This window comes from Mustela nivalis (assembly GCF_964662115.1).
Source record: "Mustela nivalis genome assembly, chromosome: X".
Classification (NCBI taxonomy): domain Eukaryota; kingdom Metazoa; phylum Chordata; class Mammalia; order Carnivora; family Mustelidae; genus Mustela; species Mustela nivalis.
The window spans coordinates 48,460,033-48,473,958 of NC_139040.1; positions in this window are offsets into that span (position 1 = coordinate 48,460,033).

Here is a 13,926-nt window from a genome sequence, read left to right on the forward strand (position 1 = left end):
ACCCAGGTCCCTGGGATGACCTTTGAGAGAGTCACTGTGGGCTGAGATTTTCAGCGTTGCACATAAAAACAGAGACTGCTTGCCCTGAAGGGTTTATTAAAGAGAGAAGACTCAGATTTCTCTGCTCTGGGCCAGAGGTTTAGGTGTGATCAATTTTGCTCTGACCATCAGAAGAGGCACAGAAAGCCACCAGAGAATAAACAAAGTATCAGTTTCCACAGATTCCATGCCCCAAACAGGGGAAAAAGGCAACTCTTCCCAAGGAGAGATGCCTGAGAAACAGCACAGAAGAAGAACAAGAGGATGACAACCCTACGGTCCCCAGAAGACTGTAAAATCCTAACACCAGGGCTAAACAGTATACTGAGCTCCAACCATTACCTCACAGCTTGTATATTTTTCAGATACTGCTCACTTTTACTTTTTATTACTTCTCTTATGCTTCTTTGTTTTTTTTTTCCTTTTTACCTTTTTCTCAACTAGATGTCTAAAATATCAATTTATATTTCATAGTAGCTTTTTAACTCACACTTTTTCACACCTATACTTTTTTATACATATGTGTTTCATTGATTTTTTTTTCGTATTCAATATTACCTTCATATACATATGTTTTACATTCACTGTAATTTTGGGAATTAGTGTAATCTAACAAACAGAACAAAATACACTCAGAAAAACTGAAACACCCTACTTTATCACACTGAGAGATTATTCCGTCCCTTCCCCTCACTCACCTTTCTTTAATTTTTAATTAAAAAAATCTTTAATCTTATAAATTTTACTTTTGTATTCCCTTTGACTTTGTTTATTATGTTGTGGTTTCTGACTGTCTGGATTTTTCTAGGGTGTATCATATTTGGGTCATGATTGATATTTTGGACTCTGTTCCATCCCTCCACAAAATGACTAAGAGAAGGAACTCCCCCTACCAAAAACAAACAAACAAACAAACAAAAGCAGAGAAAATGGCTTCTGCCACACATCTAATGGATATGGATATAAGCAAGATATCAGAGATAGACTTCAGGGTAGAAACTATAAAGTCAATAGCCAGCCTTGAGAAAAACATTACTGACAATATAGAATCTCTAAGTGTAGAAATGATATCTAATCAGGCCAAACTTAAAAATGTTATGAACAAGATGCAGTCTAAACTGGATACTCAAACATCCAGAGTAAATGAGACAGAAGATTGAATTAATGATCTAGAAAAAAAGTTAAAGAAAGGAAGGAAGTTAAATAGGATAGGGATAGGCAGCTAGTAGCACATGGAAATAGAGAAATCAATGACCCCATGAAACATTCAAGAGTCAGAATTATTTGGCTCCCCAAGAGAACGAAGAGAGAGAGAGAGGACTAGAAGGTATATTGAGCAAATCCTAGCTGAGAACTTCCCTAATTGGGTGAAGGAAATAAGCATTACTGTCCAAGAGGCAAAGAGGACCACTTCCAAGATCAATACAAATAGACCCAACACTGGGCATATAATAGTGAAGTTTTCAAATCTTATAGCCAAGGAAGTTATCCTGAGAGCAGCTAGGGGAAAGAGTTTTCTTATGTACAGAGGGAGAAATATCAGAGTAATGTCAGACTTGTTGACAGAGACCAGGCTGGCCAGAAAGGGCTGGCAAAACATATTCAGGGTACACTGTTGGTGGGAACGCAAGTTGGTGCAGTCTCTTTGGAGAACAGTGTGGAGATTCCTCAAGAAATTAAAAATAGAACTTTCCTATAACCCTGCAATTGCACTCCTGGGTATTTACCCCAAAGATACAGATGTCGTGAAAAGAAGGGCCATCTGTACCCCAATGTTTATAGCAGCAATGGTCACGATCACCAAACTATGGAAAGAACCACGATGCCCTTCAATGGATGAATGGATAAGGAAGATGTGGTCCATATACACTATGGATTATTATGCCTCCATCAAAAAGGATGAATACCCAACTTTTGTAGCAACATGGATGGGACTCGAAGAGATTATGCTGAGTGAAATAGGTCAAGCAAAGAGAGTTAATAATCATATGGTTTCACTTATTTGTGGACCATAACAAATATCATGGAGGACAAGGGGTGTTGGAGAGGAGAAGTGAGTTGGGGTAAATTGGAGGGGGAGGTGAATCATGAGAGACTATGGACTCTGAAAAACAATCTGAGGGGTTTGAAGTGGCAGGGGGGTGGGAGGTTGGGGTACCAGGTGGTGGGTATTATAGTAGAGGGCACAGATTGCATGGAGCACTGGGTGTGGTGAAAAAATAATGAATACTGTTTTTCTGAAAATAAATAAATTAATTATATATTAAAAAAAAAACATATTCAGGGTACTAAATGAAAAGAATATATAGCTAAAATACTTTACCCAGCAAGATTGTCACTCAGAATGGACGGAGAGATGAAGAACTTTCAGGATAGGCATAAGCTGAAAGGATATATATCCACCAATCCAGCCCTGCAAGAAATATTAAGGACGTTTTAATAAAAGAAAAAAAAAAGACCCCAAGGGTAATATAGACCAGAAAATACAGAGACAATCTATAAAAACAGGGACTTTAAAGATAATATATTGGCATCAAATTCATATTGTTCAATAGTTACTTCCACCATGAATGGCCTAAATGCACCCATGAAATGACACAGGGCTTCAGATTGGATAAAAGAGCACATCCATATGCTGTCTAGAAGACCCTCATTTTGAAACTAAAGACACCTCCAGATCGAAAGTGGGGAGATGGATAACAATTTACCACATGAATGGACCTCAAAAGAAAGCAGGGGTAACAATCTTCATATCACATAAATTATATTTTAAACCAAAGACTGTAGTAAGAGATGTAGAGTGACACTATACCATATTTAAAGGCTCTATATAGCAAGAAGATCTAAGAATTGTAGATATCTATGCCCCAACATGGGAGCAGCTAATTATAAAACCAAATAACCAAATAATAACCAAAACAAAGAAACATATTGATAATAGTACATTAATAGTAGAAGACTTCAATACTGCACTCACAGCAATGGACAAATCATCTATGATCAACAAAGAAATAAGAGCTTTGAAGGATACATTGGACCAGATGGACTTAGTAGATACATACAGAACATTCCATCCAAAAAAAATAAAGAAAACAAAATAAAACAGAATACTCATTCTTCATGAGTGCACATGGCTTTCTCCAGAATAGATCACATACTGGGTCACAAATAGCACCTTAACTGATAATAAAATATGGAGATTATTCCCTGCGTGGTTTCATACCACAATGCTTTGAAACATGAACTTTAACACAAGAAGGAATGTGGAAGGAAGTCAAACACATGGAGATTAAAGAGCATCCTGCTAAAGAATGATTGGGTCAACCAGGAAATTAAAGAACTTAAACAGGTTATTAAAACCAATAAAAATGAAAACACATCAGTCCAAAACCTAGGGGATACTGCAAAGGTGGTCCTTAGAGGGAAGTACATAGCCATGCAAATTTAGATATAATATTTAGAAAATTTCAAAAATTTCAAAATTTTAGAAAATTTAGAAAAATTCCAACTGCAGAAGTTAATCTTACACTTAAAGAACCTGAATAAAGAAAAAGAAACAAGACCCAAAACAAGCAGGAAAAGAGGAATAATGAAAATTAAAACAGAAATCAATGAAATGGAAACCAAAAAACCAGTAGAACACATCAATAAAAGTAGAAACTGGTTCTTTGAAAGAATTAATAAGATCAATAAAACTCTTGCCAGACTTATCAAAAAAAAAAAAAGAGAGAGAGAGAGAGAGAGAGAGAAAGGACCCAAATTAATATTGTCATGAATGAAAGGAGAGAGGCCACAACTAGTACCAGCAGCTATATGTCTACAAACCAGGTAATTTGGAAGAAACACATGACTTCCTGGAAATGTATAAACTACCAAGAATGAAACAGGAAGAAATAGACAATCTGAACAGACCAATAACCAGCAAGAAAATTGAGGTAGTAATCAAAATCCTTCTCTCAAAGGAGAGTCCAGGGCCAGGTGGCTTCCAAGAGGAATTCTACCAAACATTTATAGAAGAAATTATGCTTATTCTGTTAAGGATATTAAGGAGGGCATGTGTTGTGATGAGCACTGTGTGTTATAACTAACAAATAGTTGAACACTTCACCAAAACTAATGATGTACTATATGGTGACAAACTGAATATAATAAATAAATAAACAAATAAATAAATAAACAAACATCTCTAATAAACTATCTAACCTTACACTTAAAGGAGTCAGAAAAAAGAACAACAAATGAAGCTTAAAGCCAGGAGAAGAAAGGAAATAATAAAGGTTAGATCAAAAATAAATGACATACAAACACACAAACAGATTCATGAAACAAGGAGCTGCTTCTCTGAAAAAAATAATACAATTTATAAATCTAAAATCAGACTTACCAAAAGACAAAAACAAATAAAAGAACCAAAATAAATAAAGGCAAGCAACAGAGATAAGCAATAATAATCAACAACACAGACATACAAACAATTATAAGACACGATTATGAAAAACAGCATGCAAACAAATTGGACAATCTGAATGAAATTGATACATTCCTAGAAACACAAAAACTACCAAAACTGAAACAGGAAGAAATAGAAAACTGGAACAGAATGATAACCACATTAAAAAAAAAAAATTGAATAAAAATATCGCCCAGGGGCGCCTGGGTGGCTCAGTGGGTTAAGCCGCTGCCTTCGGCTCAGGTCATGGTCTCAGGGTCCTGGGATCGAGTCCCACATCGGGCTCTCTGCTCAGCGGAGAGCCTGCTTCCCTCTCTCTCTCTCTGCCTGCCTCTCCATCTACTTGTGATTTCTCTCTGTCAAATAAATAAATAAAATCTTTAAAAAAAAAATCGCCCAATAAACAAGAGTCCTGGCCCAGATGGCTTCTTAGGGAAATTTGACCGCATATTTTAAGAAGAGTTAATACCTATTCTTCTCAAACTGTTCCAACAATTAGAAATGGAAGGAAAATTTCCAGACTCATTCTATAAGCCAGCAGTACTCTGATTCTGAAACCAAAGACTTCACTAAAAACAAAATTGGAGGCCAATATCCCTGATGAGTATGGATGCAAAAATTCTCAACACAGTGCTCTCAAACTGAATGCAACAGTACATGAAAAGAATCATTCACCATGATCAAATGGGATTTATTGCTAGGTTGCAAGGATGGTTCAATATTTATAAATCAATCAAGGTAGTTATTACACCAGATTATAAAGAAAGAATATAAATCATTTGATCCTTTCAGTAAATGCAGAAAAGGTATTTGACAAAGTAAAGTATCCATTCTTCATAAAAACCTCAATAAAGTAGGGACAGAGAGAACATAACTTCAATATCATAAAGGCCATATCTGCAAAACTCACAGCTAATATCATCCTCAATGGAGTAAACCTGAGAACTTTTTCCTCTATAGTCAGGAACAAGACAGGGATGTCCACTCTCACCATAATTATTTAACATAGTATTAGAAGCCCTGGTCTCACCAACATGACAACAACAACAAAATAAATAAAAGACATCCAAATCAGCAAGGAAGAACTAAAACTTCCACTATTTGCAGATGACATAATTCTCTATGTAGAAAACCTGAAATACTCCACCAAAAAATTTCTAGAACTGATACATGAAGTTGCAGTAAAGTTGCAGGATGCAAAACTGACCTACAGAAATTTGTTGCATTTCTATACACCAAAAATGACTCAGTAGAAAGATTAATCCGTGAATGGATATGATTTACAATTGTACTAAAAACCATAATATAGCTAGTAATAAAGCTGAACAAAGAGGTAAAAGATGTGTATGCTAAAAACTATAGAACACTTATGAAAGAAATTGATGATACAAAGGGATAGAAAAAAATCCATGCTCATGGATTGAAAAAGTAAATATTGTTAAACTGTCTATATTATTCAAAGCAATCAACACATTTAATGTAATCCCTATCAAAATAACACCAGCATTCTTCACAGAACTAGAAATAAAGAATCCTAAAATTTGGGTGGAACCATAAAAGATCCCAAACACCAAACCCACCTTGAATAAGAAAAGCAAACTGAAGGCATCACAGTTTTAGATTTCAAGTTATATGACAAAGTTGTAATGATCAAGACAATATGGTACTGGAGCAAAACAGACATATAGGCCAATGTAACAGAATATAAAACCCAGAAATGGAACCACACTATATAGTCAACTAAACGTTGACAAACCAGGAGAGAATAGCAAATGGAAAAAAGACAGTATTTTCAATAGTGTTGGGAAAACTGGACAACAACATGGAGAAGAATAAAACTGGATCAACTTCTTACACCACACACAAAAATGAATTCAAATTGGGGCGCCTGGGTGGTTCAGTGGGTTACGCCGCTGCCTTCAGCTCGGGTCTTGATCTCAGGGTCCTGGGATCGAGTCCCGCATCAGGCTCTCTGCTCAGCAGGGAGCCTGCTTCCTCCTCTCTCTCTCTCTGCCTGCCTCTCTGCCTACTTGTGATCTCTCTCTGTCAAATAAATAAATAAAATCTTTTTAAAAAAAATGAATTCAAATTAGATGAAAGACCTAAGTGTGAGACAGGAAATAATAAAAATCCTAGAGGATAACAGAGACAGTAACCTCTTTGACATTGGCTATAGCAACTTCTTACTAGATATGTGTCCTGAGGCAAGGGATATAAAAGTAAAAATAAATTATTGAAACTTCATCAAGATAAAAACCTTCCACACAGTGAAGGAGATAGCAAAACCAAAAGTCAACCTCTGGAATGGGAGATATTTGCAAATGATATATCTGATAAAGAGCTAATATCCAAAAAGTATAAATAACTTACCATGCTCAATATCCAAAAACAAATAATCCATTTAAGAAATGAGCAGAAGCCATGAATAGACATTTTTTTTTCAAAGAAGACATCTGGATGGCTAATGGACACATGAAAAGATGTTCAATATCACTTATCACCAGGGCATTACAAATCAAGACTATAAGATATCACCTTACATCTGTCAGAGTGTTAAAATAAACAGCACAGGAAACAACAGATGTTGTCAAGGATATGGAGAAAGGACAACCAACCTTCTTACAGTGTTGGTGGAAATACAAACTGGGTGCACTCACTCTGAAAAAATTACGGAGATTCCTCAAAAAAGTTAAAAATAGAATCACCCTAGGGACACCTGGGTGGCTCAGGTGGTTGAGCAGCTGCCTTCGGCTCAGGTCATGATCCCAGCATCCTGGGATCGAGTCCCACATGGGGCTCCTTGCTCAGCGGGGAGCCTGCTTCTCCCTCTGCCTCTGCCTGCCACTCTGTCTGCCTGTGCTTGCTCTCTCCCCCTCTCTCTCTCTGATAAATAAATAAAATATTTTAAAAAAATAGAATCACCCTACATTTCAGCTGTTACAATACTAGGTATTTACACAAAGGGCAAAAAGGTAATTTCTTCAAAGGGATATATGCACCTAGGCTTTTATAGCAGCATTATCAACAATATCAAAAATAGCCATATTACAGAAAGAGCCCAAATATCCATAAACTGATGAATGAATAAAGAAGAAGTGGCATATATCTGTATAGATCTATTTATATCTGTATCTATATCTATACCAGTTTGCTCTCTATAACTGAGTCTGTTTCATGATCTCTCACTCTCTCTTTCTCTCTCTGTCTCATTTTTCCCTTTGCTGTTTGTTTTGTTTCTTTAATTCTACATATGTTTTTTACTTTTACTTTTTTATTTTTTATAAACATATATTTTTATCCCCCGGGGTACAGGTCTGTGAATCACCAGGTTTACACACTTCACAGCACTCACCAAAGCACATACCCTCCCCAATGTCCATAATACCACCCCCTTCTCCCAAACCCCCTCCCCCCAGAAACCCTCAGTTTGTTTTGTGAGATTAAGAGTCACTTATGGTTTGTCTCCCTCCCAATCCCATCTTGTTTCATTTATTCTTCTCCTACCCACTTAAGCCCCCATGTTGCATCACCACTTCCTCATATCAGGGAGATCATATGATAGTTGTCTTTCGCTGCTTGACTTATTTCGCTAAGCATAATACGCTCTAGTTCCATCCATGTTGTCGCAAATGGCAAGATTTCATTTCTTTTGATGGCTGCATAGTATTCCATTCTGTATATATACCACATCTTCTTGATCCATTCATCTGTTGATGGACATCTAGGTTCTTTCCATAGTTTGGCTATTGTAGACATTGCTGCTATAAACATTCGGGTGCACGTGCCCCTTTGGATCACTACGTTTGTATCTTTAGGGTAAATACCCAGTAGTGCAATTGCTGGGTCATAGGGCAGTTCTATTTTCAACATTTTGAGGAACCTCCATGCTGTTTTCCAGAGTGGCTGCACCAGCTTGCATTCCCACCAACAGTGTAGGAGGGTTCCCCTTTCTCGACATCCTCGCCAGCATCTGTCATTTCCTGACTTGTTGATTTTAGCCATTCTGACTGGTGTGAGGTGATATCGCATTGTGGTTTTGAGTTGTATTTCCCTGATGCCGAGTGATATGGAGCACATTTTCATGTGTCTGTTGGCCATCTGGATGTCTTCTTTGCAGAAATGTCTGTTCATGTCCTCTGCCCATTTCTTGATTGGATTATTTGTTCTTTGGGTGTTGAGTTTGCTAAGTTCTTTATAGATTCTGGACACTAGTCCTTTATCTGATATGTCGTTTGCAAATATCTTCTCCCATTCTGTCAGTTGTCTTTTGATTTTGTAACCTAACCAAAGAGACACAGAAGCTATACTCAGAAAACTATAAAGGACTCATGAAAGAAATTGAGGAAGACACAAAGAAATGGAAAAATGTTCCATGCTCCCGGATTGGAAGAATAAATATTGTGAAAATGTCTATGCTACCTAAAGCAATCTACACATTTAATGCAATTCCTATCAAAGTACCATTCATCTTTTTCAAAGAAATGGAACAAATAATGCTAAAATTTATATGGAACCAGAAAAGACCTCGAATAGCCAAAGGGATATTGAAAAAGAAAGCCAACGTTGGTGGCATCACAATTCCGGACTTCAAGCTCTATTACAAAGTTGTCATAATCAAGACAGTATGGTATTGGCACAAAAACAGACACATAGATCAATGGAACAGAATAGAGAGCCCAGAAATAGACCCTCAACTCTATGGTCAACTCATCTTTGACACAGCAGGAAAGAATGTCCAATGGAAAAAAGACAGCCTCTTCAATAAATGGTGCTGGGAAAATTGGACAGCCACATGCAGAAAAATGAAATTGGACGATTTTCTTACACCATACACAAAAATAGACTCAAAATGGATGAAGGACCTCAATGTGCGAAAGGTATCCATCAAATTCCTTGAGGGGAACACAGGCAGCAACCTCTTCGACCTCAGCCGCAACAACATCTTCCTAGGAACAAAGCCAAAGGCAAGGGAAGCAAGGGCAAAAATGAACTATTGGGATTTCATCAAGATCAAAAGCTTTTGCACAGCAAAGGAAACAGTTAACAAAATCTTAAATTCTACATATTAATGAAAGCATGTTATTTGTCTTTCACTGACTAACTTATTTTACTTAGCAATGCACTTTCTTTTTTTTTAATTTTTTATTTTTTATAAACATATTTTTATCCTCAGTGGTACAGGTCTGTGAATCACCAAATTTACCCACTTCACAGCACTCACCAAAGCACATACCCTCCCCAATGTCCATAATCCCACCCCCTTCTCCCAAACGCCCTCCCCCCAGCAACCCTCAGGTTGTTTTGAGAGATTAAAAGTCACTTATGGTTTGTTTCCCTCCCAATCCCATCTTGTTTCATTTATTCTTCTCCTAGAAACTTAAGCCTCCATGTTGCATCACCACTTCCTCATATCAGGGAGGTCATATGATAGTTGTCTTTCTCTGCTTGACTTACTTCGCTAAGCATGATACGCTCTAGTTCCATCCATGTTGTTGCAAATGGGAAGATTTCATTTCTTTTGATGGCTGCATAGTATTCCATTCTGTATATATACCACATCTTCTTGATCCATTCATCTGTTGATGGACATCTAGGTTCTTCCCATAGTTTGGCTATTGTGGACATTGCTGCTATAAACATTCGGGTGCATGTGCCCCTTTGGATCACTACATTTGTATCTTTAGGGTAAATACCCAGTAGTGCAATTGCTGGGTCATAGGACAGTTCTATTTTCAACATTTTGAGGAACCTCCATGCTGTTTTCCAGAGTGGCTGCACCAGCTTGCATTCCCACCAACAGTGTAGGAGGGTTCCCCTTTCTCCACATCCTCGCCAGCATCTGTCATTTCCTGACTTGTTGATTTTAGCCATTCTGACTGGTGTGAGGTGATATCGCATTGTGGTTTTGAGTTGTATTTCCCTGATGCCGAGTGATATGGAGCACTTTTTCATGTGTCTGTTGGCCATCTGGATGTCTTCTTTGCAGAAATGTCTGTTCATGTCCTCTGCCCATTTCTTGATTGGATTATTTGTTTTTTGGGTGTTGAGTTTGCTAAGTTCTTTATAGATTCTGGACACTAGTCCTTTATCTGATATGTCGTTTGCAAATATCTTCTCCCATTCTGTCTGTTGTCTTTTGATTTTGTTAACTGTTTCCTTTGCTGTGCAAAAGCTTTTGATCTTGATAAAATCCCAATAGATCATTTTGTCCCTTGCTTCCCTTGCCTTTTGCGTTGTTCCTAGGAAGATGTAGCTGCGGCAGAGGTAGAAGAGGTTGCTGCCCGTGTTCTCCTCAAGGATTTTGATGGATTCCTTTTGCACATTGAGGTCCTTCATCCATTTTGTGTCTATTTTTGTGTGTGGTGTAAGGAAATGGTCCAATTTCATTTTTCTGCATGTGGCTGTCCAATTTTCCCAGCACCATTTATTGAAGAGTCTGTCTTTTTTCCATTGGACATTCTTTCCTGCTTTGTCGAAGATGAGTTGACCATAGAGTTGAGGGTCTATTTCTGGGCTCTCTATTCTGTTCCATTGATCTATGTGTCTGTTTTTGTGCCAGTAACATGCTGTCTTGATGATGACAGCTTTGTAATAGAGCTTGAAGTCCGGAATTGTGATGCCACCAACGTTGGCTTTCTTTTTCAATATCCCTTTGGCTATTTGAGGTCTTTTCTGGTTCCATATAAATTTTAGCATTATTTGTTCCATTTCTTTGAAAAAGATGGATGGTACTTTGATAGGAATTGCATTAAATGTGTAGATTGCTTTAGGTAGCATAGACATTTTCACAATATTTATTCTTCCAATCCGGGAGCATGGAACATTTTTCCATTTCTTTGTGTCTTCCTCAATTTCTTTCATGAGTCCTTTATAGTTTTCTGAGTATAGATTCTGTGTCTCTTTGGTTAGGTTTATTCCTAGGTATCTTATGGTTTTGGATGCAATTGTAAATGGGATTGACTCCTTAATATCTCTTTCTTCTGTCTTGCTCTTGGTGTAGAGAAATGCAACTGATTTCTGTGCATTGATTTTATATCCTGACACTTTAGTGAATTCCTGTATAAGTTCTAGAAGTTTTGGAGTGGAGTCTTTTGGGTTTTCCACATATAGTATCATATCATCTGCGAAGAGTGATAATTTGACTTCTTCTTTGCCGATTTGGATGCCTTTAATTTCCTTTTGTTGTCTGATTGCTGAGGCTAGGACCTCTAGTACTATGTTGAATAGCAGTGGTGATAATGGACATCCCTGCCGTGTTCCTGACCTTAGCGGAAAAGCTTTCAGTTTTTCTCCATTGAGAATGATATTTGCGGTGGGTTTTTCATAGATGGCTTTGATGATATTGAGGTATGTGCCCTCTATCCCTCCACTTTGAAGAGTTTTGAGACCAAGTTCACCTACTAAGGAGTGCGGATTCAATACCAAGGAGAGCAGTAGAATTCCAGAGGAGGAGAAAGCCAAGCACGGAACTCATGGCTTTTTTCCCGTGATTTTTTTTAGTCTTGCAGTTAATTTAATTTTTTCTTTTTCATTATTTTTTTTTCTCGCCTTCGGGTAAAATTATTTTTTTTTTATCTGTTACCTTTTTCTTTTTTAACGATTTTTTACTAGTTTATCTAATATATATATATTTTCTTTTTTACATTTTTCTTAGGTGTTTTCTTTTTATAAAAATTATTTTATTTTCTTTTTTTTTCTTTTTGCTTTTTTTTTTCTTTCTTCCTTTTTGAACCTCTTTTTATCCCCTTTCTCCCCACTCACGATTTTGGATCTCTTCTAATTTGGTTAAAGCATATTTTCCTGGGGTTGTTGCCACCCTTTTAGTATTTTACTTGCCCCTTCATTTACTCTTATCTTGACAAAATAACAAGACGTAAAAATTCAACACAAAAAAAAGAACAAGAGGCAGTACCGAAGGCTAGACCTAATCAATACAGACATCGGTAATATGTCAGATCTAGAGTTCAGAATGACAATTCTCAAGGTTCTAGCCGCGCTCGAAAAAGGCATGGAAGATATTAGAGAAACCCTCTCAAGAGATATAAAAGCCCTTTCTGGAGAAATAAAAGAACTAAAATCTAACCAAGTTGAAATCAAAAAAGCTATTAATGAGGTGCAATAAAAAATGTAGGCTCGCACTGCTAGGATAAATGAGGCAGAAGAAAGAATTAGTGATATAGAAGACCAAATGACAGAGAATAAAGAAGCTGAGCAAAAGAGGGACAAACAGCTCCTGGACCACGAGGGGAGAATTCGAGAATTAAGTGACACCATAAGACGAAACAACATTAGAATAATTGGGATTCCAGAAGAAGAAGAAAGAGAGAGGGGAGCAGAAGGTATACTGGAGAGAATTATTGGGGAGCATTTCCCCAATATGGCAAAGGGAATGAGCATCAAAATTCAGGAGGTTCAGAGAACGCCCCTCAAAATCAATAAGAATAGGCCCACACCCCGTCACCTAATACTAAAATTTACAAGTCTCACTGACAAAGAGAAAATCCTGAAAGCAGCCCGGGAAAAGAAGTCTGTAACAGACAATGGTAAAAATATTAGATTGGCAGCTGACTTATCCACAGAGACCTGGCTGGCCAGAAAGAGCTCGCATGATATTTTCAGAGCACTAAACGAGAAAAACATGCAGGCAAGAATACTATATCCAGCTAGGCTATCATTGAAAATAGAAGGAGAGATTAAAAGCTTCCAGGACAAACAAAAACTGAAAGAATTTGCAATACAAAACCAGCTCTACAGGAAATATTGAAAGGGGTCCTCTAAGCAAAGAGAGAGCCTACAAGTGGTAGATCAGAAAGGAACAGAAACCATATACAGTAACAGTCACCTTACAGGCAATACAATGGCACTAAATTCATATCTCTCAATAGTTACCCTGAATGTGAATGGGCTAAATGCCCCTGTCAAAAGACACAGGGTATCAGAATGGATAAAAAAACAAAACCCATCTATATGTTGCCTCCAAGAAACTCATTTTAAGCCCGAAGACACCTCCAGATTTAAAGTGAGGGGGTGGAAAAGCATTTACCATGCTAATGGACATCAGAAGAAAGCAGGAGTGGCAATCCTTATATCAGATCAATTAGATTTTAAGCCAAAGACTATAATAAGAGATGAGGAAGGACACTATATCATACTCAAAGGGTCTGTCCAACAAGAAGATTTAACAATTTTAAATATCTATGCCCCCAACGTGGGAGCAGCCAACTATATAAACCAATAAATAACAAAATCAAAGAAACACATCAACAATAATACAATAATTGTAGGGGACTTTAACACTCCCCTCACTGAAATGGACAGATCATCCAAGCAAAAGATCAGCAAGGAAATAAAGGCTTTAAACGACACACTGGACCAGATGGACATCACAGATATATTCAGAATATATCATCCCAAAGCAACAGAATACACATTCTTCT